This window comes from Molothrus aeneus, chromosome 12 (genome assembly GCF_037042795.1).
Source record: "Molothrus aeneus isolate 106 chromosome 12, BPBGC_Maene_1.0, whole genome shotgun sequence".
Classification (NCBI taxonomy): Eukaryota; Metazoa; Chordata; class Aves; order Passeriformes; family Icteridae; genus Molothrus; species Molothrus aeneus.
The window spans coordinates 18,473,253-18,500,738 of NC_089657.1; the positions used below are offsets into that span (position 1 = coordinate 18,473,253).

The window sequence follows — 27,486 nt, forward strand, 5'->3', positions numbered from 1 at the left end:
GGGACCCCCAGCCCCCCCTGATGGAGGGGGATCCATCAGCCCCAGGGGACCTGTCGGTACCGAAAGGATCCATCAGCCCTGGGGGACCTGTCGGTACCGAAAGGATCCATCAGCCCCGAGGGGCATCTGCTGGCCCCAAGGGCATCCATCAGCCCCAAGGAGGATCTGCCACTCCCGAGGGGACCCGCCGGCCCGGAGGGGGATCCATCAGGCCCGAGGGAACCCGTCGGTCCCGAGAGGGGTCTGGCAGCCCCGGGGGGACCCGCGGGTGCCGAGGGGCGGTCCGGGGGCGGGCGGGGGCGGTGCGGGCCCGGCCCCCAGCCCGTGCGGGGAGGGCGCGGCGGAGCGGCGGGCGCCGAGCTTTAAATGAACATTAATATCGCTCGGGGAGGGCAGCGCCGGTGGCTCGGGACGGGCGGCGGCGGCGGCAGCGGCACCTCCAGCTCCTCTTCCTCCTCCTGCTCCTCCTCCTCCTCGGCCTCGGCGGCAGGTAGGCTGTGCGCTGTGACCGCGGGGTTCAACCCGAGCCCGAGCCCCGCGGGGGAAACGCGCCCGGGATGCGGGGATGCTGCGGGATGCAGGGATGCTGTGGGATGCTGCAGGATGCAGAGATGCTGTGGAATGCGGGGATGCTGCCGGGGCGCAGAGGGGGACGCGGCAGCCCCCGGGGGATGGAGGCTGAGCCGGCGTCTCCTCGCAGGGCGGCGGAGCCCCGCGGGGAGCGGCGATGGCCGGGAGCTGCCGCCTGTTGCCGGCTGCCGGAGCTCGGGGAGGCTCCGAGCCGGCGCTCCGGGGCTCCCCGAGCCGTGCCGGGCTCCGCGGAGCCTCCGCCGCTCCCTGCGCGCTCCGTGCGGGCTCCGGGGCTCCGCGGGCGCTCCCGGCACCGCGGGCATCTCGGAGCCGTGGAAAGCAGGAGCGGCCTCGCCCCGATAATAAAAGTTCTTTGCAGCAGGCGGAGTGGCTGATTTTCTTTCGTTTGCTCCCCAAACGCGTGGCGATGCTCCGCTCGCCCGTGGCGGAGCGCGGCTGCGGGAGCGCCAAGTGTCAGCCCCGCGCTCCGTCTCTGGCTTCTTGGGAATGGATTTAAAGCTTTAGTTTGAATTTCAATGCATCGGAGAGCTTCGCTCGGTTGCTTTAGAACTCGTTTAAAACTGTATTTTCAACGGAGACGAGTGAACTTTAAAGAAAATCAGGTCAGCCATAGATTCCGGGCATCAAACCCTTTCAGGTCCCAGAAATAGCCACAGAAGTAGCGTGACCAATTCTTTTTTCATGCACAAAGCTTTTTCCTTTTTATTTTGGTTGGAATTTCTGACGGATACCGGAGTTCATCAACTGGATCTTTTCAGCTTACTTTAATGAAATAAGCATGCTTTCCAAGCTTGCATTTTGATGCAATTATATTAGTCTCCCTTGACTATGCAAGGTTTGAGTTTCTGATAGAGCTTGTAGTTCTTCAAATAACAATAATCTGTTTAGCAGAAGGTTTTTCTTTGTGCATTTTTAGGGTTTAGATTTATGGGAAGGTGAGGAAGAAGACGACTGAGAGGGAACATGGATATGAGCTGTTATGGGGTAAAGAACACACTTGGATATAAATGGAAAAGATTCAGAGGGGACGTTTTATTTCAAATATTCTGCACTTGAAACCAGGCTGTTCGTAAGTTTTTGCATCTCTTATAAAGTCTCGAAACCAGCATTGACAAATATTTATCTTGCAGTAAGTGGGTCAGATGATAACATCTTCCACTGGATCTCTTACTTCTGTATTGGACAGCTTTGGTTGCTAAGTAGCTCTGAATTGCTAATCCCAAAGTCAATGATGTCATAATGACATCATCACATCCTTTCACCTGATTGAGTCTCAGAAGAGAACAGTAATGAGATTTGATATACATGTCCCATCTCTTTAATATTCTTCCTCTGCTTCAGGGGATTTCCTGACCTGCCTGGCAAATTCCAATGAATCACACTGAGCTCTAGTAAAAAGACGTTTCTTTTGGAGACGAGGTGGAACATTAAAGGGACAGTGGCTGCTCCTGGTCCTTTCAAAAGCTGAGGAACTTGGCAGCTTGTGTTTCAAATGTGGAGTTCTGGATATGGAGGGCAGTGATTTAAAACTCGGGGTTACTAAATTTGCGTGCAGGTGTGAAAGTGGCTCGGGTTTCAGAGAGGATCAAATCACTTAATGTGTGTGAGGCAGAGTGCTATAGGTGCTGCAGGGGGCACAGAGAAAACAGGAGCTGTTTCAGCTGCCAAAATAAATTGCGATTCTAATGGTAAATGCATGAAATCTGTCAGGAATTGCCATGTTAAGAATGGTACTGAACGGTTCTGAAGACAGCTCAGAATTTATTTCTCTTTCTAATTAGGCAGCATAATTGGTAAGTTTGAAAGATTTTAACAGCAACACTGCCATCACAGGGAACTCCTTGTAAGAGAGTTTTAAATCTTTAAAGTGTATGGAACGTGTGCAGAATTGATGGGCTTGGTTCCTTCTGAGGTTAAAGGCACAACTGGTGTCATTTGCTGATGATCAGCAGGGTCTGCTGGTTGTCACAGCTGGTTTGCATGGTGTGTGTCCACATGAGCACGGTCTGCGTGAATTTTAGGTGTTTTCCTCCTCCACAGCTTTGTGATCATGAATTTCTCCATTTCTCCACAGACAGCGAGTTTGAAAGAGTCCAGACAGGGCAGTGGATATGTCAGGTGTGCAAACCTTCCTTGGAGAAAAGGGAAAAAGGAAAGCAATTTCCATTTGTTTTGTGGAACGTGTGGTTGTGTTTGGTAAAGTGAAAAGCTGAGCCCCTCTCAGAACATTCAGAGGCTGCACAGCCCAGCCTCACTTGATTGATAAATACCGTGGGCTGCTAAAACCTATTTCAGAAGTAAACAATGATTTGTTGGCGTGGATGAGTTGGTGTTAATGTATTTACTGAAGGCACTGATTTCTGATTTCATCCCTGCTCCAGAGCTGCAGTGTTGGTGGCACTGTTAAGTCTAACAGAGTAGTAATTGAACATGAGGGGTGGGAAGGCAGTGGGGGAAGATGTTTTTGGCTGTGTGTTTGAATCTATTCACCCTGTAAGTGCAATCCAAGCTCCAGATGCAAAAAGGAAATTTCTAAATAATCTGCAAGAGTTCTGCACTCCTCGTACTACACGCAGTGACAAATTTCCACAAGCTTTAGATTCTTTCTGGGATGACTCAACTACGAACAAGTGATTTGGAAAAACAATATTATCTCTGAAGAGAATCCTTGGTGACAATTTCTTTTCAAGTTATCTTAGGATTTTCTACTTACCATGATCTCTTCTAACTCATGCCTGCCTTGAACGTTGGAGACGAGAAATGAGTTTGGACTTGGGGATAAATCTGTGCCTTGCAAGTGCACGTTGGAGGGTCAGCTGTGACATTTGCATGGTTGTGCTTTGGATGTGCTGCCACATTTGGTTACATAAAGCAGAGCTCCCCAGAGCTGGCAGGGCAGGGGTGATGCTGCTGCAGCATCCCTGAGCTCTCTGAGCAGGTGACAGAGGGGAACAGAGCTCACACACACACACACACACACACACACACTCAGCTCCTGCAGAGCTCAGAGCAGGCAGCTGAGTCTCTGCTTGTGCCAATAGCAATGAGAAATTAAACCTTTAGGTTTTTAAACCACAATCAATGTGCTTCAGACCCCAGCTGAGCTGTTTTGTCCCCCTGGTTCCAGCCCTGTGGCTGGCAGGGTGAGGAGAGCCAGCGTTTCAGCCCCAACTTCTGCTCCCGTCCTCAGCTCTGTGTGGGGATGGAACCAGGCACCAACTGGGTCACTGGATTCACTTTTCTGCTTTTTAAATGTAGATCTTTAAGGGGAAAATAATATCAATAACAGCTTCACCTGTGTGGGCCTTTTATAAGGGCAAGGCTGGCAGCTGGATATTTGAGATGTGTAGTGTGACAAGTGAATTAATCTACAGCTGGATATTTATTGATGCAGAAAAGTGACAGAACATGGACAGGGTTTGTCCCTTATAAACTAGGAAGTAAAATAATTCATAATCCCAGGAATCTACAGCAATCCCAATGATCTGCAACAATCTCAGTGATCTGCAGTAATCCCATTCCAATGATCTGCAGCAATCCCAGTGATCTGCACCAACACCAATGAAATAAAACACCCCCTAAAATTAATAAAATCACCCCAGATATCATAGCTAACATTATCCAGTAGCTATGAAAATTCTATTTAAGACTTCAATTAGGCAAACTGAGGTATTAAATTTTCCAAAATTTATTTTCCACTCAGAGATGGTTTTGAAAGGTTTTGTTGTCCAAAAATAGAAGTTCTTTAAAAATGATTCCTACAGTGAATTGTTAAGATGGAAAATTTTTATTTTTTTCCAGTTTTGATCTTTATCTACAAATTATGTTTTGGAAGGAAAGTGGTGCTGAGAGCAAACTCAGTGCTGATTTCAGTCTGAAGTGCTTAGAGTAACCTTTGTGTAAATGGAATCTTTTCTGTGAAAAATGACAATTATTTGAATGTTTCACTAGAATGATGTTGCAATGAAAAACATTCAGTGAGAAATCAGTACTTTTTATACCAGTTGTAATCAGGAGTTTATCAAGTGATGCCTACACAGCTGAGGTTCATTCTGTAGCGTTACAAAATTGTGTAACAAGACTAAAATCTAGGATGGAAGAAAAAGCCATGTTAGTGGTGCATAAATACATCACAAAATTTTCTTTTGAAAAATAGATGCTTTCATTTACCAGTGAATGTATTCCTTTTAATACAAACTACAAATTCTTAAGGAAATTATCCCTGGTTGAGCCTGAACTCTGCTTGTGCAAGGAATTCTGATTCTTTTCTCCCTGTCTTTCTGAAATAAAGCAGACAAAACTCAAACTGCAAACTCTTTTCCCAGAGAGGTTTGCTCATCACTCCACAGCAGTGGATGAAAAGTTTATGGAAACATTTCTCGTCTGAAATGTGATTTCTATGATGCTCTGGAAGGCAAAGGGTACCACCAATAATCCAATTAGTGTTGAGTTTGTTAGGTCCCCAGGACGAGGGGAGAGATGAGGAATCTGTCTCCATGTTCTTAGAAGGCTTATTTATTATTATATTATATTATATCATATTATATTATATATTATATTAATGCTATATTAAAACTATACTAAAGAAAGAGAAGGATACATCAGAAGGTTTGACAAGAATGAATAATAAAAACTCGTGACTGACTCCTCAGAGTATGACACAGCCAGGCTGTGATTGGCCATTAATTAAAAACAATTCAGATGGAACCAATCAAACATTCACCTGTTGGTGAACAATGTCCAAGCCACATTCCAGAGCAGCAAACACAGGAGCAGCAATCAGATAATTGTTGTTTTCATTCCTCTCTGAGGCTTCTCAGCTTCTCAGGAGAAGAAATCCTGGCAAAGGGAATTTTCAGAAAATATGACAGTGACAAATTAGTTACTCTGAATTCTGTGATAAAGCCCATGGAACTACTTTGCTGTAGGTTGCTTTGGTCTGGGGTTTTTTTCCTGGCTGGAAAGCAGTGGAGGCTCATCTGGAGACTCATTTTTTTCCTGGGTGAGCGGAGACTCATCTAACAACTGCCCAAAGAGAAAATCCTCATTTCTGCCAAGGTGATATTGCTGTGTAACACCTCCCTTCATTCCAGCCCTTCTGCCTGCCCAAGGCCAGTCTGCCCAGAGGGGCTGGGATGGAAGGAGGCAGCTGGTTACAAACGAGGATCCCAGGAATGAAACACAGCCTCCAGTGGTGGCCACAACCACAACAGGGCACTGTTTGGTGCTCTTCTCCTCCTTGGCTGCTTGGAAAGGCCAAGGAAAGCCTAAGGAGATGAGGAGATGCTCAGGCTCTCACAGCAGCACCAATCCCCATCATTGCACTGCTGCTGCCCAGCCTCGGCGCGCTGGAAATTTTGCATTCTGCATCTTTGTTGCCTTCTGTAAATGTTACAAATAGCAGGAAGGGATGGATAAAACGACACAGATGCTTTAATTATGATCTGATTACAGAGCAAGCAGAGGAGTCTATTCTGAGGAATATGCAATTAGAGAAAATTCTGAGGACTATCTAACCTTCCGAAATTAAAATTAACTGGGATTATTTGAACGGCGTTTGAACATCTCTGAAAAAAGAGATCATTCCTCAAGGATCCTGCTGCTCTTGTCTGCTGGATCCTCTCTGGCTTAGCAGATGGGCTTCAGGGTAAAACAATCATCTTCCTCAGCTGCATGTGCTGCTGCCTTCACCTCCCAATCCCACTTTATTCCCATTTTAGCATCCCTTGCTGGTCACTTAAAGAAGGGTGACACAGAGCCTGGAAGGAAACAGCCACCCCCGGGTTGGAGCACACAAAAAGGGAGAGCAGTTTGAGCATTCCTGGGTCACCAACAGAGTTTCTCCATCCCACCAGCAGGAAAAATGGAGCCGTGCACGCTTGTGATGCACGTTCCAAAGGGAAAGTGTGGATGGAAAATTCCATGCCTTTTCCTCTGGCAAATTATTGAATGGAAGGAAGCTATATGATTAAATATGTTAAACTTCTCTGTGGGCTTAAATGGTACAAATGGGCTGGATTTAATTCCATTGATTTCACTGGCTGTCGAACACGAGCAGAATTCCAAATCCGTGCCAGGGCTGAGGAGCAGCAGAGTGAAACCCCTGGAATCTCAGGGCAGCTCCATCCTGCGTGGGGATCAGGGCTCTCTCTGCTGCCCTGAGCTGGGCTCAGCCAGCTGCACAGGGCAGGGGAGGCAGTGGGTCAGCCTGGGCTGGGGGCACCAGGCTCTGGGGCTGTGCCCTGCACCCAGACACTGCTGGGATCTTCAGCTTGTCAGAGTGACCCCGAGAAAAGTTAGAAATTCTCTTTTCCCAGCCTGAGCACTTGAAGGATGAGTTGGAGCTCTTCATTTCTCGGTCTCAAGGTTGTTTATTATTTCTTATCTATAAAATTCTTTCTCCTGCTCTGCTGAGGTCCATCCAGCAGGACAGTTCCAGGCACTCTGCCTGCCCCCAGGGTGCTGTTGTGTCTTTATACTAAAAACTACCTGTACAATATTTACAATAACTTCCCAATACCTGTCACCCATGTTAGACAGTGAGCTTCTACTCTAAACCAATGCCAAAGTGCCACCATCACAGCAGAAGATGGAGGCCAAGAAGAAGAAGGAGAAAGGCTGGACACACCCAGATCCCTCCATCTTGCCCCTTGAACCCCCATACCAAAACCCCAAAATCTACTTTTCCACCCTGTGATAACTTCACTGTTATTCTACCTAAACTGTTGTGGCTTGCTGGTCTTCATCTAAGGTTGGTAATTTGCTCCATGGGTCACAATCAAACCCCCAGGTGCTTTGGGCTCTGTGCCAGGGTCTCTGAGCCCCCTGGCAGGGTCCTGGCCATCCTGGACAGCCAGAGGGATGCCCTGGGTTCCCACAAGACACGACCCCTGCCAGCAGCTCAGACCTCTCATGTTGCTCTTGCTTCCCCTCAGTGCTTGGCACATTCACAAGCCAGTGGTAAAAGGGCTTTTTTTGGGTCTTCTTTTCAGTGTTTATTGTTTCTGTTTGAAATCGTGTGCAGAGCGCGATGTCAGCTCTCCAGCCTGGGGGAGCAGGGCCTGCCTGGGCCCTCCTGGACTCTGCTTGGGCTGGAATGCTTATTGTGGGGCTGGGGAGGAGGTGAGGGTGGCCCCCACCTCACCAGCCCTGTTGCTGCACTGTTTGAACCCAAGAGAAAGCAGGAAACGGGGCTTTGGTGCTGCCTGGGGAGGGATGGGGCGCTGAGAGGGGCACTGCTGATTCCCTCCATCCCCAGTGGGCATGGCTGACCTTGGTTTTGACCTTGCTCACCTCCAGAAGACCCCAGAGCTGCCCTGGCAGGGAATGTGGCTGTCAGAGATGCTGCTCAGGACACTCAGAGAATCCCTGCTCCTCCCAACAGGTGCTGAGCACATTTAAGCTCAGCTTAATTCAGCAGCTTGTCAGTCTCCTCTGTCACTTGTAAGGACATTTTCTGGCATAGTTCCTTATTTATTTATTTCAACATTTCTTTTTAGGAGCCTTCAAATCCTCCAACTTCAAAGCATTTGTGTGTGTTCCTACTGACCCATGTGTATTTCCCAGGGATAAACCCCAGGCTGGCAACTTAGGGATGATTTTTCAAGGGTCTCTTTAATAAATGAGGTTATTTATTTTCTGCCTGAAATTCCCTGGTTGGTGACTAAGAGGAACTTTGTATTAAGCTGTGCAGAGCATAATGAGGTTGCTGTAATGCTTTGATGTGGAAATGCTTAAATGCCCAAAAAAAAAAAAAGGAATGGTGTTATTGATGGAGCTTGCTTAAGGTATCTAGGGACAGTTTATATCAAGCAAATATAGATTATACTATAAAGATTATAGATTTTGATAATAGCCCTTTAAAACTCTAATAGCAGACATCATGAAAAGGTCAAAATCAAATTATTTTCCTGGACCATGCTGCTGGTGCTTACAAGCTGAGCCCTTTTTCAAAATAAAGACCTGTGTGATATCAATTATAGAGGCACTAATGTTACAATAGATGTGCAGGGAGATTTGATTTCCTAACACCTATTACAAAGCTGCTCCTGGTGAGGAACCTGCCAGGGCAGGCTGTTCAGTGTGTGGCAATGAAAGGCTGAAGTGGATTTGCAGCACGTTAGTCTCGCCTAATGAAGGTGGTTACATAAGAGTCCCTTCCCCTCAGCTGCTGGAGCTCTATTTCCCATGCCACTTCTTGCTTTCCATAGATTAGAAAAACCAGACTTTGCTGCATTTTCTTCTTTTCTTCTCATGTCTGTTCTTGAGGCTGATTAGCACAAAGTAGCTCTGAGCCGTGGCTTGGGCACCAGAGATTCTGAGAGCCTCAAACTGCCCAAATAATGGAGCAGGATGAAGGATGCTGGTTGCCATGGGAACAGTGCATGTGCCACACAAGATAATGGGAGTGCTGTGGTGCAGGGATCTGTGCTGAATATTGATTTGAGCTCCCCTGCATTCCTTGGGAGCGCTGGGCTTTGCTGGGGGTTGCACCTGGTGAGGCAGAGCTGCTCATCAGCTGGGCTGGGGCCAGGGAGAGTTTCCTCCTGTGAGCAGAGCTGGCTTTTCCATGGCATGGGAGAAGGAAGAGCAGGAATTCCTGGGCAGAATTATCAGGGTCACAGCCTTTCCTTGGGGAGCTCCAGGGTGTTGAGCTGGAGTTAATAAAGACTTGGATCTGAGGTGCTCCAGGGCAGTGCCCTGAATGAAAGGGACAATAAAACACCCCTGAAGCTGAACTTTCACCTGTGTAATGTTTCTTGTGGTGGTTTTCACCTGGCCACCTGCACAGTTCCCCTCTGCATCCATTCATGGTAGCACTGAAAAGTTCATTTTTGTCCCAGCTTGTCAAGGACGAGTCTAATTAGTGACAGAGCTGTGCAAAATTGGGGGATTAAGAAACATCAACTCATTGGCAGCCAAACATCATTATTATTATTATTATTATTATTGTTGTTGTTGTTGTTGTTGTTACTGTTATTGTTGTTACTATGGCAGTATTGGCCATTTCCCCAAGCTGGAGCAAGGTAAAAAATGAAGGGTTTAACTTGGGGGAAAGTAAAACATGAAGGTTTTTATTTGGAGGAAACTAAAACATGAAGGTTTCTATTTGGGGAAAGTAAAACATAAAGTTTTTTATTTGGGGGAAAGTAAAACATGAAGGTTTTCATTTGGGGCAAGGTAAAACACGAAGGTTTTCATTTGGGGGAAGGTAAAACATGAAGGTTTTAACTTGGAGGAATTCTCTGGGAGGAGGACCACACTTGGTCCTGTTTTTTAGGTGAGGTTGGAATTCTTGCATAAAAATGCATGAAGCAGGACTGGGTCTGCTGTAATTTTGCAGCCTGAAGTTCTGGCTCCTGAAACGACAAAGAAACTCTAATTATTGCTCCTCTAGCCCAGCTCCTCAGTAACAAAAACCAGCAAAACTTCCTCAGTGCTTTCTCTGCTTGGCAAGAGGCATCTGGGCCCACTGTTGCATGGGAGGATTGTGCAGATGAGGTAATGCAAATTAAATTCCTGTCCTTCTCATGTTTCCCCCTCCAGGATGGGTGATGCCACAAACTCTTGCTTACCTTCAGCAGGATTGCTGGCAATTGGCCACCTGTTAGAGAAAATGTGTAATTATGGACCTTAGCAGGTTTTGGGAAATGATCTGAATTCTTTCATACCTGCCTTGTGCTCTTTGGACCTCCTGGTGTTGTCTGGATCAGCCTTAAAAGTACTGGACCTTTAGGAAATGTGAATTTCTGTGGCAGCTCTAATAAGATGCTTATCTTGAGGCAGAGATGGTGAACTTTAAAAATATCTGAGGTGTTATTTGTCAGAAATGTGTCTGGGAGGACAGATTTAGAAATTCTAGGCTGTTGTGCCCTCTGGGCACGATTTGCAGGTTTGTGTGACTTTGTTCTTCAGCACAGGTCATGTCCAATGTGGTGCTCAGAGAGCCATTCAGTTTATTCTCTCCTGCTGGGTTTGGCTTTGAATCCTGCCACCACATCCCAGCAGAGCTCCCAGTTTTATTGCCAATTCCAAAACCTGATTGTAAGGGATCAGCTCCTCTGGATTTCTGGGGTTTTCGTACAGCCAGAACAAACTGGGGTATCATTTAAGACATCTTTTGATAACCAGGACACCTGCTCTGTAATGTACCGAAAGTTATATATTAAAGCACCTAAACACACTAGAGGAATTTGGTACGTTTCATTAAAGCCATTAAGAGTTGTTTTTTTATTTGTTAGTTGGGATTTTTGGGGTTTTTTTGGTAATGTTTTAATGTTTTCTGTGTTTATGTAATAATTTTGCAGGTGAAAATCTTAGTCTTTTTTAGAAACAAAATCCATGTTGGATTTAGGGGGTGAACTAATTAATGAACTTGGACATTAGGGCATGGCTTTAGATATCAGTAAGACTTCTGCCTGAGTGAAACCTCCCATGCCCTGTGACCCATCCCTCCAGGTGCAGCTGCTGTGCACACCAGGATTGGGATCTCTGCCAGCTGCCAGGGATCAGCTGGCCAGCTCTGCCTGTAAATGCACAGATCCACACCCCAGCACCATTTGTGTGTGTGTGTGAAAATGTGTGTACTCCACGTCCCCCCCCTCTCCTGCCCTCCCCTGGCAGTGGTTAAGATGATTTCTGGGGTTATGGAGCTCTTCAGCTCAGTTCCAAGTGAACAGCCTGAATGTCAGCTGGAGATTTTGCTCTGGCCTGTGCTGTGCACCCAGCTGGGAGTGGTTTGTCACCATAACGAGGTGACAATGTCGTTCTGAGCCAACCTGCAGCAGTGGCACAGCCATTGAGTGTCACTCCTTTCTTCTTGGGCTGTCTGGGCAGTCCTGGGCAAGCAGCATCTCAAAGAAAGCTCAGCTTTAACTGTGGGGGCAAGCAGAAATGTCTACAACCACGCACAGCAGCCTGGCTGTGTGCCTGTGGGGTTTTGTGAGGTTTTATGGGGTTTTATGGGGTTGATGTCTGTCAACCTATTGCTCTGCACCCAGAAATTTCCCATACCAAAATGGTGCTACATTTGATAAAACCAGGGGCTGTGTTTACACTGTGATTTTTCACCTGCCATTTTTCTGACAAAGTAGACTTTGAGGGGATAAATCCCAAAGCCACGTGAAAGTCAGGGAATCTGGTGCTGCTGTTCCATGGAAAACCACCCAAATGCTCCCCTGACCCCACCTGACCCCTCAGTGACCTCTCTTGGCTGAACTCCTCTGCCCTGAGAGCCACTGCTCCTTCCTGGAGTTAGGAAAATGAACCCACAAACACCAGAGGTTTATGTCCAAAAGGAGACAGAGGAGTCCTTTCTGGCTTTATTTGAATAAGGGAGAGGCCATGGGGCATCCCCTGGGCTCTCTCACATTTTTGGAGGACACAGCCTCCATTTTATCCCCATTTCCCTTCTCTCTTTCCGTATTTCTGAGGTACTTGAGAGGTTCAGACTTCCCAAAACACCTGATACCAGAGATTTCCCTCTAATGTATAACCCTCCCTTTTCACTTTTAATTCTTATGGAATTTAGGGGTTTTTCTTCCCCATTGTTTCTTTCATCTCTTAATGTCTAATTTCATTTATCAGCAAACCTAAAGTTTATTTGTAAAAGCAAATATCTTTTTCCATTCATAAATCAGGGAATTCTTCCCATTGTTTCTTTTATCTCCCAGTGCTGGTTTTATCTACCAGCAGACCCACAGCTGGTTTGGAAAGACAAATCCACTATTCCTCTCACTGGGGTGTGGTGCACAGCATTCTGTAATCCCCCCCTATTCACTGCACTAAAACTGGGATTATAAAGTAAATTACCTCCCTGTGGCTGGCCAAGTTTTTAGGAGAGCAGATGTGAGAAAAAATGTGGCTGCTGCCCCCTCCCCAAACCCACAAAAGCTCTGCTTGCTGGCTTGAGCACAAAATTGTCCCAATGATCAGCCTGTGGTGTTGAGAGGGGAATAAGAAGGAATATTTCTGGGGAAAACAGCAGGGAAGGGAGCCAAGTGTGTACCTTGGAAAGTGTAGGGGGATAGAATATAAGAAAATATAGTGTAGAAAGTCATCTTACCCCTAAGGAGCTGCAGCTGGGTTAATTATCAAAGATTGGGAGCAGGTCTGACTTTACCAGGCCACAGCTGTGAGCAATGAGACGAAGATGCTATAAAAGGTGGGGTGGTGTTGAGAGGGGAACTGGAGTCAGTGGCTGCTTTGTGGAGAAGAAAGAGTCAGTGCTGTGAGGAGCTGCCCATGAGAAACACCAAGCAGGTGTGAAACCTTTGTGATAAGGAAACAACAGCATGGAACCCCTGCAGTAAGGTGGCAACAGCTTGAGGGCACCTTCAGTCAGTTCTGGGATCACACCAGGCTGGGTAGGATGTGCATCTACCAGAGGACAGGGAGCTCTGCAGAGGGATCTGGACAGCTGGATCCATGAGCTGAGGCACAACAGGACCCCGTGCTGGGCTGTGCCCTTGAGTGACAATCACATCCAGTGCCACAGGCTCCATCCCCGAGCTGGATTTTGGATGGAACAAGCAGTTTGTTGTGGGGGGGATAGAATATAAGAAAATAAAGATAGTGTAGAAAGTCATCTTACCCCTAAGGAGCTGCAGCTGGGCCAATTATCAAAGATTGGGACCAGGCCTGACTTTGCCAGGCCACAGCTGTGAGCAATGAGGTGAAGATGCTATAAAAGGTGGGGTGGTGTTGAGAGGGGAACTGGAGTCAGTGGCTGCTTTGTGGAGAAGAAAGAGTCAGTGCTCTGAGGAGGTGCCCATGAGAAACACCAAGAAGGTGAAACCTTTGTGATAAGGAGACAACAGCATGGAACCCCTGCAGTAAGATGGCAACAGGAAAGGGCTTGAATAAACCAACAGGAGTTTGCCCTGCTTGTGAATCTGGCCCTGGCACCCTGGTCCCTCCCCTGAGGAGCACAGGGAGGGTTTTGCTGGATCCCAAACTCCACCAAAGGGGGCTGGCTGTGGTTTATCACTCAGAATTCCCTTTGAAGTGCTCCCAGCAGCCTTCCAGAGGAGGCAGCTTTGCATGGAGGCGTGGTAGGATTGCATCTTCATGGATGGCTGTGCTTCCCAAACCCAGGCAGGGCTGTGGGGAAGATTCTTCCCCACATTTGCGTTCAGCAACTCTGAGGATATCAATTTCCCCTGAGCAGGAGGATGGCTCTGCTTTTACACAACAAGAGTTTCCAAGGAGGCACTGGAGTGACAAAAGCTGTTGCCAGGGGTCTCCAAGGCACTTGACAGGTTTATAGAGTGATGATCAACTGCTGGGGTAGTCCCAGTGGAAATTGGGTTTGATGGAAATAATAAAGAAGTGGAGGTGCTCAAGGACATCCATAGAAAGCAATTTGGAGAGGCCGTGGAACATTTGGATTTGTCTCAGTGTGATTCCTCCCACAGAAGGGAGCTGAGCTGTGACTGCTGGGATTTATTACAGCTTTATACCTTTGTCATATGGAAAATTGAGCTGCAGCATGAGAGCCTGCTCCTGTCTTTATGCAGATTACATAAAAATAAATGGCTAACTGATGGAGGTAATATCTTGGGGAAGGTTCAAATGAGAATTCTCCAAGAATGTCTTTTATTTTACAGGAGCCTGTATATCTTAACAAAATGGTTTAGTAACAGACAAATATGCACCTGGAAAATGCTTAAATAGGCCTTTAAATATGTCCCAAAATTTCCTGGATAATTTTTTAAAGTCTATTTTAAATAAAACCGTGCACACTATTATGTTCAGCTCACATCTGTGCCAGCACTGACAGTGGTAGAAAGGCAACCCCATTTAGTTTCTTTTGTTCTTTATGTAAGAACTTGCTGCCTTGTCTTCTGAGCAACACAAAAGCTGTTTTATTTTAAGGAACACACACTTGCTGAGCAAACCCCTCAAGAGATTGCTTTGCCTGTCATGACACCGCTACATTTTCATTTGGCCACTATTTTTGAAGTTGTAGAAAACCTCAACAGAATTGCATTGCAAGGACAGAGCTGCTTGTGTGGGGATTTGCTTCAGAGCTTAAAAAAAGGATTGCTGAGAGGTGCCTGAGGCATGGCAGGTAAATATGTGAGTACCTGGTGGTTAAAATCCAGGTGTGTTGTGGCCACAGGTGAATTATTTTCATTTATAGATGTGCTGATGTTAGAGGTGAGATGGAGGGGCAGGGCAATAATCTGCCTTTTTACAGATGTTGTATGAAATTCTTTGTATTCTGACTCTCTCCAAAGCTTGTGTAGCTTAATTTTGGCCACAATTGAGCTCATGTCAAAATTAGCTGCTTCCTCCATCTGAAAACCACACTGGTGAGGATAAACAGAGAGTAAAGCAAGCAGAATAAAAGTGGGCAGGTTTCTGAGCAGGTTTCTGGTCAGGTTTCTTCCTGGGGGTGACCAAGGTGTGCAGACTGAGGGAGAATTGCTGTAAGTGCCCAGAGATGTGTCAGTAGCACTTCCCTTGGGGACAGAAGGCACAGGAATCATGAACTCTGCACAGGAATGGCCCCAGTGAGGGAGCTCAGAATTATCCTCCCTGGGAAGCAGATGGGAACCATCAAGGCCACCCTCCCTGCCTGCCCTGGCTGCTCACAGGAGGCTCTTGGCAGCAGCAGTGCAGAAATATTTGCTGCTTGCTCCTGGAGGAGCAGTTGCTCCCTCTTGCATCCTTTGGGATGAAAGAATGGCCAAGGAGCCAAAGCCTGGGCAATTTTGCCCCTCATGCACCATTTTATTCCACTTGGTCTGCTAATTTTTGGCAACAAGAAGTTCTGCTGCACTCAATCCATCCCTCCCCAGCACATGCAGGGTCTGGGAGCTGGGTCCAAGAGAAGAGTTTGCAGCTCAAGAGTTGGAACAGCAGCACAGAACAACCTCAACTTGCAACACCTCAGTCTGCTCAATGCTTGCTTCTGGATTAGGAGCATAAACAAGCAAAAAAAACCCCAAAAAACTGTGCAGAATGCTTTAACCACCTGAAAAACCCCAACCAAGCCAGGCAAAGAGTAAAACCCCTAAGAATTGTTGTTTAAGAAGCAGCTCTGGGACAGGAGAGATTACTGTGCTCGGCACCTGGCCCCCGTGACCGCCTGCCTCGTGTGTGAAAGAAATAGAAACGTCTGTCTGCAGCTCCTTCTGTTATCAGGGCTGCTGGAAGGGCATTTCCATGGGTGCCATCCATTCTGTGGGCTTGTGCTATCCCTGATTTTCTGGGGTGGTTTCTGTGGGAAGCCAGTCTGTGGATCTGCCACATCCCCTTGGCTTTCCTGCTGCCTTAGGCTGGTTAGGATCACAATGCTTTGCCTGTTTATTATTTTTGTAAAGGCATTTGCTGTGTTTGTGTATGAATTGGTGGCAAGGGGTTGTTCTAAGCTCTGTTCTGAGCTGGGATGTTTGTGGCACAGCAGTTTTTTCTCCTGCCTGCAAGATGGAGGCTTTGCACACTGCTGCTGGAGATGAGAGGAAGCTCTTGGAGTGGAATTTGGGCAGCTGGAAGAGAGAGAAATGGGGTCTTTGCAGAAAGCCATAGCTCCACTGGCCTGGATACCCTTCCAGCAGTGGACAATGCAGTTCTGTGCTTTTAGATGGTGATGGGGAGCATAAAATGTGGACTGGGTGGCAGCTGGGCTGCTGTGACTTTTTGTGTGGGAAGGTCCTTATTTTTCCCCAGGAAGGCTGAATTGGTCATTGTTCTCTCTGGAGGATGGGAATCACAAAAGAATGTTGCTTCCATTTATTCTCCTTGCAGTTTTAATTCAGTCCCAGCTACTTAATGTCCCCACTGCTTCCACAAAATGCTTCCAGTTCTGGAACATTTAAATTAAATGTTATTAAATTATTGTTAAATAATTTATAATAAATAAATTATAGAATAATATATTAAGTATAATAAAGAAATAAAAATTGCTTATTTAATTTTATTAAATTTATTTAATTAAATTTATTTAATTAATTTAATTAATTAAGCATTAATTAAAATATTATTGAAATATATATATTGAAATTAAAATGTATTGAAATTAAAATAACCTCCACCCAATTTAAACCAAGGCTCTGTATTTTGTTTGTGTAATGGTGGCATCTTCCTTAAAAGCAGAGTGAAGTCCCATCACTGGAATCGCTCTGAAATACCCAGAATGAGCTGTGTGTGAGGGTGCCTGAAGTGCCTTGCACATAAATGCCTCCAGCAGCAGCAGGGTTTGTTTGTAGGAGCTGTGCTTAGCAGGAGCAGGAGTTCTCTGTGTAGCAGTCAGGATTCACAGCTTTCCTGTAGCTCTGATACTCCAGCAACAAAGAGTTCCTTTGTTTACAGGAGAGGAGGGGGGGAAAGGCACCCTCCAGGCTGTTGTTTCTGGCTCCTGACATGTGATAGAACACGAGCGTGCCTGGGCTTGTGGCATCTCGGATTGGCACCTTCCCAGGGAGGGGAGGTCTTCAGGGGGAGCTGGGAGCTGACACTTTGTCATCTCCTGTGATGAGCCCTACAGAGAGCTGCTGAAAGCCCCGGGGGATGTGGTGCATAACAAAGATGGAGAGGCAGACACAGGGTTTGCGCTCAGCAGCTGAGTTACACAAGGTGCAGTGCTGTCTTGTGGGGAGCACTCCCAGAAATGGGAATTTCTTGGCTAATAAAAGGCTTCCAGCTCTGGTCCCATGGGTCTTAAAAATGGTGCCAAACACATCCACAAGTGGTGTTGCCATTTGTGGATGTGTTTGGCAGCTGTAACCCCTCTCCTGCCCCCATCCACATCTTTCCCTCCCTAGTCTGAGCTGACCATTAGACCAAAACATAATTAAAGCTGGTATTTCTGACCCAAACTAGGCATTAATCAGTCAGCATAGGGATTTTTAATTTTTCTGAGGAGTCTAAGGAAGACAGACGCCTCGATCCCACTGAAATTCACATGTGTGTACTTCTGAAACATTCAGCCCCACTCTTTAATATAATCCAGTGATGATTGTTGATCAACACATTCTGAATTACATCTAAATATTTGCTATGTGATATTGCAATGTTTATGTTTTAAAACAATAATGCGCCCACAGTTGTTTTTTTCTCTCTATCTAATTTTATCACTTGATATCCACCAGTGCTTCCACAGCTCAAGAGAACCCAACTTTCCTCAGCTTCCTCATTGAGGCAGGCAGTGAATTGCTGTGAATTTTGCACAAGTTCTCTTATCCTGAACAAACCTGAAGAAACAGAGCACTATGAAAATCTGCAAATACCACTGGCCCTGCTGAAGGGTGACAAGGTTTTGCCCTCTTCAGCAACGTGCCAGCTTTGCCCTGAGTGTTGCTATCCCTTCAGGATTATTGGGAGAGTTTTGATACTTGTGTTGATAACCAAATATAAAGGCCCTGGTTTGAAGATGGGAATGATGGGAGGGCAAAACTGGGGATATCTGAATGCAGCCTCTCCTGGTGGGAGGCACTTCAGCCAATGTTTACACCAGGAAGAAACAGTATTTGGAGCCTATTTGCTCTATAAATAAATAAATGGATATATTTTAAAAGGTAGGAGGATTTATGGAAAGCTTCATCCACAGCAGCTGCCTCTATGGGCCTGGCTTCTCCCAGGATCTCTGGGCCACCATTAGAGGTGATGGACATCTCCAAAATTCAGGGTGCACTTCATAGAAAATTTGGGAAGAGCCTCTGGAGGTCACCAGGCTCATACAGGAGCCTGTGGGTTTGGCTGTTTGGCTGCATTTCACTGGCTCACAGGCAAATGGCAATAAATCAATAAATTCTGCACATCCCTCACTTTCTCTGTTCCCTCCAGGCACACAAATGTTTGTAGCTACAGGGCAATGAAGATTTCTCTCCTTACTGTAATAACTTTATACCGTGGTGTGCTGTTTGTTTGTTTAGGTTAAAATCCTCTCCCTTTAGTGAAATTCCATTTTCCTTCAAAGCGACGCGGGCTCCCAGTGGAGGCTGAGGATCTTCACAGCTTTCCAGAGCCAAGGCCCCCGTGTGCACAATCCCTGCAGTCTGGCAGGATATTTGGAGCAGCTCCATTGCTGCTTTAGACTCAATCACTGGGGAGAACTCTTTGCTCAATCTGTGCCGTGCAGATAAGAACTGAGATTTTTCTGTGGAGAAATCCGACTTGTTTTGTTATTTTATTGAGCTCAGAGGGTATGGAATCAACTATAATGTGCATTATTCTTGAGGAGTCCCATTTGCCTGGTTAATACCTGGAAGATGATGCTCCATGGAGCTGGGGTGTGTTGTTCCAACTCAATATTGTGCAATACAGAAAGATTTCTGTTCTTCTGGAGAGCCAAGAAATTGCTTATTGTCTAATAGGCAGAAACAGATTTTTATTTTGATTTCTTGGGGCAAAATGCATTTTGGAAAGGAGGTTATTAGTAAGGAATAAAGAAATGTGGATTAATACAAAAGACAGTGTTATTATTTCAATCCAGGTTTTGCGGTGTTGGGCTCTGGCAATAAAATAAAAGAACTTTGTGCCTTGGTATGAACAGGTGCAGCAATTGCTTTTGAAATGAGTCCAAGCAAGTAACATTAAGTCCTCATTTTACACCTCAGTGAGTGCTGTGCAAAGAGCAGAACTTCCCAGCAGCATAAGCAGATATAATTCCATTGATAGCTTTGGCGCTGGGCCTGCTCACTTAAAGCAGAGGAGTAGTATCTGCTCACGCCTCAGCAGACAAAACCCATCCATTATTTAGGTCAGGACTTGTTTTGTGTGAAAAATGCACATTTTATGATTGGCTTTTCGCAAATATTAAAATGAATATTATATGTGTTGTGTTAGAAAGTTATGCTGTATGAATTTTCTTAAGTAGTGTGTTAAATATAGTTTTAGTTATAACAGAATGTTAAAATAGCAACTATGCTATGTAGATATTTTTGTTAAAGAAAGGACTTGCACCAGATAGCAGCCACAGGACACCCAAATCTTTCAGAGAAAGAGAATTTATTGCTCCATTATCAGAAGAAATGAACTTCTTCCTGCCTCCATCAGCCCTGAAGACACTGTTAGGATTCAGAGGAAGAAGCTGACACTGCCCAGACAGAATCCTGTGTTTGAATGGAATTTATGCATCATGTGTGAAGTGTATGAATATACAACAAGTTATTGTTTTTAAGGGTTAATCCTCTGTTAACGTGGGTCCCTTTTTCAGGCTTATTTTGCTCAGAAAAAGGTACCTGAACTGTCCATTAATAACCTGTTGCATATTCATACACCTCATCCATGATGCATAAATTCCATTCAAACACAGGATTCTGTCTGGGCAGTGTCAGCTTCTTCCTCTGAATCCTGACAGTGTCTTCAGGGCTGATGGAGGCAGGAAGAAGTTCATTTCTCCTGATAATGGAGCAATAAATTCTCTTTCTCTGAAAGATTTGGGTGTCCTGTGGCTGGTACAAGTCCTCTCTTTTAAAGAAAGTATCTTACATAGCATAGTTTCTATTTTAACATTATGTTTAACATTATGTTATAATCTAAAACTATATTTAACACACTACTTAAAATTATAATGGCATAACTTTTTAACACAACATATATAATATTCATTTTAATATTTGCGAAAAACCAATCAGAAAATACTCATTTTTCACACCTCCTGAGGGGAGAGGGACGGGCTCCCAGCACTGAGGGGTGAATGCACTCCCGGGACCAGAGCCTGAGGAACACTTCCAGCTCCTTTAGAAAGGAGGCAGCTCTGTGAGAGCACAGTGTTCCCAGCTTGAAATCCCGGGATAAAAGGGGCAGGGAACCTTCCAGAGCCTGGTGCTGCTGTGGGGAAACAGCTTTACCTCTGCTTGGGAGGTGGATGAGCCCCTGGGGAACTGTCTAGAAAAATAATTTGGAAAAGGAGTCAGGGCAGGGTTCTGGGAACTCGTTGTTGATGGGGCAGAGAGGTGGTTTGGTCTCTTGTGAATGAGGAGCTGCCTTGGGAATCTCTGTGGCAGGTAAGGAATATATTTAATATTCTGCCTGCTCCCTACTTCTTCCTTCTCTTCCCAGCCAAGAGCCAGGGATAGTGGAGGGAGTGGAAGGGAATTTTCTTCTCTCCTCCCCATTCCTGTATCTCTCCTCCAGGAGCTGTGCATGAGCAGGGCAGTGCTGGCTCACTGGTCTTGCATTAGGCTCAGCATTTTTTTTCAGAAATGTTGGTGCTGAATATGATCTTTTCAGTTTTATTTTAAAAATTCATTGAAGTAAGATCATATTTTGAGTATTTCTCTCAATGTTCCCAGTCACTGGACCTAGAAGAGTTCAATGCTCACTGGGGTTCTCCCAGTTGCTGTGAAACCTTCAACCAGTTGGGAACATCTCAGCTTTTTTATGTTTTGCTTTTTTTAATGGAAGCATTTGTAGTGAGGCAAATAAAAAGACATTTCCAATAATGGAACCATCTCCTCCCTGGCAGGTTTCTCATGGAAGCATGGCTCAAAGTTTTCCTCCTGCTATTCAGCTGTGTTAAACTTAATTTCAAGCATCAATCTTACCAGTTTAAAGCAAAACTTATCAGTTTCAGTATAAAGAAAAAAAAAAGGCCACAGAGCTACATTTAAAGAGGGAAAGCATGTAATTCTCATCAAGTGTTGATTAAAGCTGGAATAAAATACATTTTTTCCTGTGCCATCGCTGCTGTAGATTGTTAATAAAAAGAAAAGTAAAGCTCAGCTGTGTTCTCCAGGAGCTTGAGGAGGCAGCAGTTATTTCTTCCCATTAGGAAGGTGACATTCCCAGATAGATGGCCTAGAAAATTGTTTCCAGAGAGTGAGAAAAATTAGTTCAGGAGGGTTACTGAGCATCCAGCTCTCTGCTTTGCAACAAAGTGCTGGGTACCTGGCAGCACATGGCACTGTGACAAGTGTGCAGCCTGGGGGGTGGTGACAGAATGGGAGATGCTCCAAACACCTCTTCTCTTCCACATTCTGCCTCAGCTTGCAGAGCTGGGCAGAAAAATTCCCATCTTTGGGGCTTTTTGTGGATGTGGATAAGCTGAGCAAGGGTGTTCCATTGGTGTGCAATAAATATAGTGCCTCATAATAATGCTGGGCTTGGGGTTCTGGGTTTTTTAAGTGATAGCATGTTGTGCTCGTTTTCAAATTGTATGAATTAAATGAACCCTGAGGCATTGGATAGAAAGACATTTGGCATTTGTGGGGAATTCTGTAGCAGTTTTCATGTGTGGAAGGACTTTTCTCTTACCTAGAAAAAGCTGGTTTGCAATTAGCTTTTTGCAAATCAAATTTTTTTTGTTTACTTTTGCTCCTAAATACAACAATGCACCTTATAAAACCCGTGCAAGGGGAAACAAACCTGAATTCATTATTCCAAAACACATTTTACTCCCTTTCAGATCTGTTTGTCAGTATTTGGCACTGTCACCCGTGTGGCTGTGGGACTCTCCCTTCAGCCAAGGCTTGGAAAGTTTTAAATGGGGAGTAACTGAACCCTCCCAAGCTGCTGCTGTAGGGAGTGAGGGAAATGAGGTTTTGTGCCATTTGTATTCCCCTGGGGTTCTGACCAGCATTTCAAACACAAAATGAAGAAGAGATTTCCTCCTGTGAGTCCTATTGAGCCCAGCTATTGTGAGTGGATTGTGGGAGCTGAAAAAGAGCATAAAAAATACCTGTAAGGACAGATCCATGAGAAAAAAAAAATAAGGCTCATAATTGTGTTGCTCATTATGAAGTTTGCTCTTTGACTTAACAGCTTCCTGAACCTGGGACTGACTCCCAGTCACTTCTGAGGTGGAATTCATCAGCTATTTGTTAGGAAAGAGCTACCACAGGTCCACAGAATGCAATTACAAAGCTGACACTGTGCCAGGACTGTGGATTTACTTTCCAGAAAGTGCCAAGGCATCTTTCACAGTCACAGATCATGATTCTCACCTTTTGGATGGGACATGAGGCTGGTTTTATTGGGCAAATATGGCTGCAGAAATCATTTGCCTGGTGTATAAATAGAACTGCATGTGGTTGTGTTCCTCAGGAGAAGAAGGGGAGCCAGCTGAGCTGCCAAGCAGCACAGATAAATTGTATCTGGAAAATAGAAGTATTGGTGCAGGAGGACAGAGGTAATTGGGACCATATGCTGTTCCAAGCTTTTCCTCAACTGAGCAGTCATGTATTACAGTGCAAACAGCTGAAACTGCTCCACACTCATCTCTGAGATGTTTTGTGTGTTCAGGGATGGCCTTGAGTTCTTTGGGGCTGTGCAAATCCAAAACTCCTGGCTGTTCCCTCAGCAGGAGCCAGTGGCTGAGCTGCAGATACGAGAGCCATGGGTGAACTGGGCTGTGCAGCATCAGGGGGCAAACGGTGCCTCGGGTATTGGCATCAGAGAGCTGGGTGAGATTTGGGAGTGATGGAAAAAAGGAGGGGAAAAACACTGCTCCAAGAGCTCTGGAAAGGGAATAGGGTGGGATGGACTGGAGGCAGAAATGGGGAATGCCAGAGGAGGCACAGGAGTGTGGGGTGCATTGAGGGACTGCTCAGCTCTGTGAGAACACATTTGTTCCAGCAAGTTACTGGAGAATGTTTTCAGCAGGAAGCAGGGAATGTTCAAATCTGAGCAAGTATTCAGATTATTCTATGTAAATTTGACCTCTGGCTCTCTGAAGGCCAATGGAGAAGGACTCTGCAAGGCCCAGGAGGCACATTAGCAGTGAGCAGCATCCAAATGACATTTCAGACACTAAATACAGCAACTCCCTCTCCTCTTATATCCCATTTGTCTTTGTTCTGTCTGTCTGGCTAATTTATTGGAGTCTTGTCTTGTGACAGTTTATTTATCCTCATCACAGACTTCTTTCATGTAGCCAAGATTTCCAGTTTGGCTGAGGGAAGGAATATTGCTGCAGTGCAATTCTCCATTTGTCTACCAAAAATCTCAATGTGCTCCCCTGGAGCAGTGTGGTAGGAGCCCAAATCAGTTCTTGACCCTGTGCCTTGTCATTAAAAGCCACAAATCATCCATGATTTGTGATCATTTCCTGATGTGCAAACTGAGAGGCTGCTGTAGTAGAGGAGCAGTGTTGTTAATTCTGCACTTGTCCTGGTAAAATGTTGGTTTGTGATGGTAATTGCACATGTGGTGCAAATTTACTTTTGCTCCCTTTCCTTACTTCTTTGTTGCTGTTGTCCCATCACTGCTTCTTGTATATTTTTCCTGCTTGGTTTATGAGATTCACAAGGGGCTGGAACGATCCTTCCAGGCTGGATGGCACAGCCATGGGAGAAGGAATTATTGGTGCTGCATGATCCACTTGGTAAAAACTGCAACAGATGTTGCTCCTCTTTGTCTGGAGATCTTCCCAAATCCAGCAAGAAACAGGGACAAGGCAGCACCTTTTGGGCAGAACTAAGTGGGGAATAATTATATTTAGGCCTGGAAATTCCTAATCCAAGGGATTTCCTCCACCTCAAAACACGAGATCTTAGTCCAGCATAGAGCCACCCCTGGCTGTGCTACCCCAACACAAAGAGGGTGTCCCTGGATGTGCCTCTGCCTCCCAGTATTGCTCCTGCTCCCCTTTTTCCATCACTTCCTAAGAGCAAGGGGGGTGAAGCATTGCCATCCCAGCTGTCCCAGGAAGGAGCTGATCCTCTCTCCCATGCTGTGCTTGAAATGGTGATATGCAAGCAGGGCAGAAGAGGAGCAGTATAGGAAATATTTTTTGCCCAACATCCAGAAGCAATGATGAGGAGAACTCCATCTTATCAGAAGGCTAATTAATTACTTTATTATACTATATTATTCTATACTATGTTACATTACATCTACACTGAATCTGCCAAGCACTCAACTGCCCAGAATCTTGTGACTGTCAGCCAACAGTCCTGACACACACACACACACACACACACACCCGGATTTAATTGGTCAGTGAATCAAAACACACCAGAATCCAATTACCAAGTCTCTTCAGGTAAAGAATCTTGCACAATGCATTCCACTTGTGAACAACACAGGGGCAATAAATGAGATAAGAATTGGTTTTCCTTTCTCTGAGCTTCAGAGAATGTGAATCCAAGGAATATAGTCTTGGGAAGTGACACCTTGGCTTAGATGGATTCAATTGGCCAATGAATCACAACACTCACACCAGAATCTAATTATTAATTCCTTTCAGGTAAACAATCTTCCACAATGCATTCTGCTGGTGAGCAACACAGGAGCAGTAAGTGAGATAAGAATTGTTTTTCCTTTCTCTGAGCTTCAGAGAATGTGAATCCCAGAAATTTCTTGGGAAGAATTGTGCCTTGCTTTTCTCTGTGAAGAGAAATGTGGTGACAGAGCTGAGTTTGAGCAAAGCCTGTTCTGGAGACTTCCCTCAGCACAGTGGGGGTTTCTGTGCTGAGAGCCCCTTTCCTCCCCAGGAACATGACTGGCTGGGGGAGCCTTCTCATGCTGCTCTCCCTGAGCTGCCCTTGTGCTTGCCCCTGCCTTTTCCAGGCTGGCACAGGGGCTCTCTGACCTCTCACACAGGTGGAGTTTGCTGACGAAAACTCTGCCTGGGAGCCTTCAAAGTGTGCCTGGCAGTGCCCTTTGCATGGTAAATAATGAACATTTCCCAGGATGAAGTTTGGAGAAAGTGGGTAGAGGTGAATTTTTTCATTGAGATGAGGAGTGAGTGTGGTTTTTTTTTTCCCTTCTCTGCTTTTCCAGAGCACTGGAAGATATAATGGCTGTATGAATTGCTATTTAATCAGGGATGCTAATTAAGTCTTAGCTCTTTAATGCTTTCATGGGAGAGCTGTATATGATTTGCAGTGGCTGGAATTGCAGTTGCAGGCAATTAAGCTCCTCTTGGCTTTGTAGAACCTGAAAGTGCAAATTTCTGAGGAAAATTCAGGGCTCAGAGTGATCCTGTCACCTTTAACATTTCCCTTGGACTGAGGGTAGGAGATGTTTGGAAAAGGAAATATTCTAAAGCAGCCAGGCAATGAAACAGTGCAATCATTTCAGATTTTAAGAAGCCTTTTTTGAGTGTATAATTACAGTAGTACATCCACTTTTATGGCACAGTTAATATAATTGAAAGTTAAATATAAAGCCCATTTGGAAAAAGAAATTTTGCTTGTTTTTTTCACTTGTTTAGTTTCATACTGAAATCAAAAAAGGTTTTGAGCTGGAGCTGTCTGCTGCTTTATCAGATGGCAGCAAAGAATTCCCAATTCTGGGTCTGGGCAAACAAATTGGTCCCATCAGCAAGTGGATGGAGACATTTAAGAAGTGGCACAAAATGTGTGGAACACTTGTCAGGCTTGTGAAGCACAGTCAAACCAACCCAGGAGCTACATTTTCAACAGAGAGCAAGCAGGTCTGTTTGTGAGTAAGAACTGGCTGGGATTTTTGGGGTTTGAAGGGCTTTAGCCCCCCAAACATTGTATTTTGGTAGCTGAGATCAGTGATACAGTGTGGTGGTCATCTTAATTTTCAGTCCTCTGGGAGGTGCTTTTCAGTAAGCATGTTAGAGCCTGGCATGCAAAAATGTGCCATTTCTGCATGGCAGAAGGGCCAGAAGGGAGAAGAAAAATAAAGGAAAATATTAATATAAAATAAAGAAAAATATTAATATCTCTCTTTCTTGATTGGAAAGCTCTTGGAAAAGCAGTCTGCCCTTAGGAGAAGGGTAATTCAGAGACATTTCAGATACTTGAGGCCTGAGAAAGAGAGCACAGGATGGACCTTTTAGATTAAGAGTGGTCCATAATCACACTCCTGAGATTAGAGGGGTGGTTATTTTAGAGAGTCCCCTCTCCTTCCCCCTTTCTGCTGTGGCAGCCACTTCTCAGCAGGGCAGCTGGAAAGGTGAGGAAGGAGCAGTGACGTCCTCAGCAGCATCTCCCTGAGCAAAGCTTGGTCTCTCCTGCTCCCTGCAGGTTGGGCAGGTTCCCTTCCCTTGCCTCAGCATATCCCTGCACTGCTCTGGCATTTTCCAGCTGGGTCCCCCATCCCTGCACTGAATTATTTCACACCACAGCCTTGTGATGATGAACTGGCAAATATCCATGGAGGGAGCAGATCCCACAGGCTATGGCCATGCAGATGGGGCTGAAATTCCCTGTGCCAACACATCCCACAGGCTGTGGGTGCACAAATGAGGCTGAAATTCCCTGTGCCAACACATCCCACAGGCTGTGGGTGCACAAATGAGGCTGAAATTCCCTGTGCCAACACATCCCACAGGCTGTGGAAATACAAATGGGACTGAAATTCCCTGCAACAGATCCACAAATGGGGCTGAAATTCCCTGGGCCCACAGGTGCCACAGGCTGTGACCCATAAATGGGGCTGAAATTCACTGGGCCCACAGGTCCCACAGGCTGTGGGTGCACAAATGGGGATGAAATTCACTGGGCCCACAGGCTGTGGCCACACAAATGGGGCTGAAGTTCCCTGTGCCAAAAGATCCACAAATGGGGCTGAAATTCCCTGGGACAACAGATCCACAAATGGGGCTGAAATTTCCTGGGCCCACAGATCCCACAGGCTGTGGAAGTACAAATGGGGCTGTAATCCCCTTGGCCAAAGGATCCCACAGGCTGTGGAAATACAAATTGGGCTGAAATTCTCTGGGCCCACAGATCCCACAGGCTGTGGAAATACAAATGGGGCTGAAATTCACTGGGCCCACAGATCCCACAGGCTGTGGAAATAAAATGGGGATGCAATTCCCTGTGCCAAAAGATCCACAAATGGGGCTGAAATTCTCTGGGCCCACAGATTCACAAATGGGGCTGAAATTCACTGAGCCCACAGATCCCACAGGCTGTGAAAATACAAATGGGGCTGAAATCCCCTTGGCCAAAGGATCCCACAGGCTGTGGAAATACAAATTGGGCTGAAATTCTCTGGGCCCACAGATCCCACAGGCTGTGACTCATA

At 45.7% G+C, this 27,486-nt stretch overlaps 1 protein-coding gene across 2 annotated transcripts in view; it reads left to right on the forward strand.

Annotated features, from left to right (window-relative positions):
• The first annotated feature begins 369 nt into the window (after positions 1–369).
• Positions 370–27,486, forward strand: part of SLC6A1 (solute carrier family 6 member 1) — a 70,476-nt gene continuing 43,359 nt past the window's right edge. The window contains exon 1 of one of the 2 annotated variants that reach the window (XM_066558277.1): positions 370–490. The gene's annotated coding sequence lies outside the window, so the exon portion shown is untranslated. Of the gene's footprint in view, positions 491–20,347; positions 20,547–27,486 lie in introns of those variants that run through there. The other variant, XM_066558276.1, reaches the window with a different exon arrangement.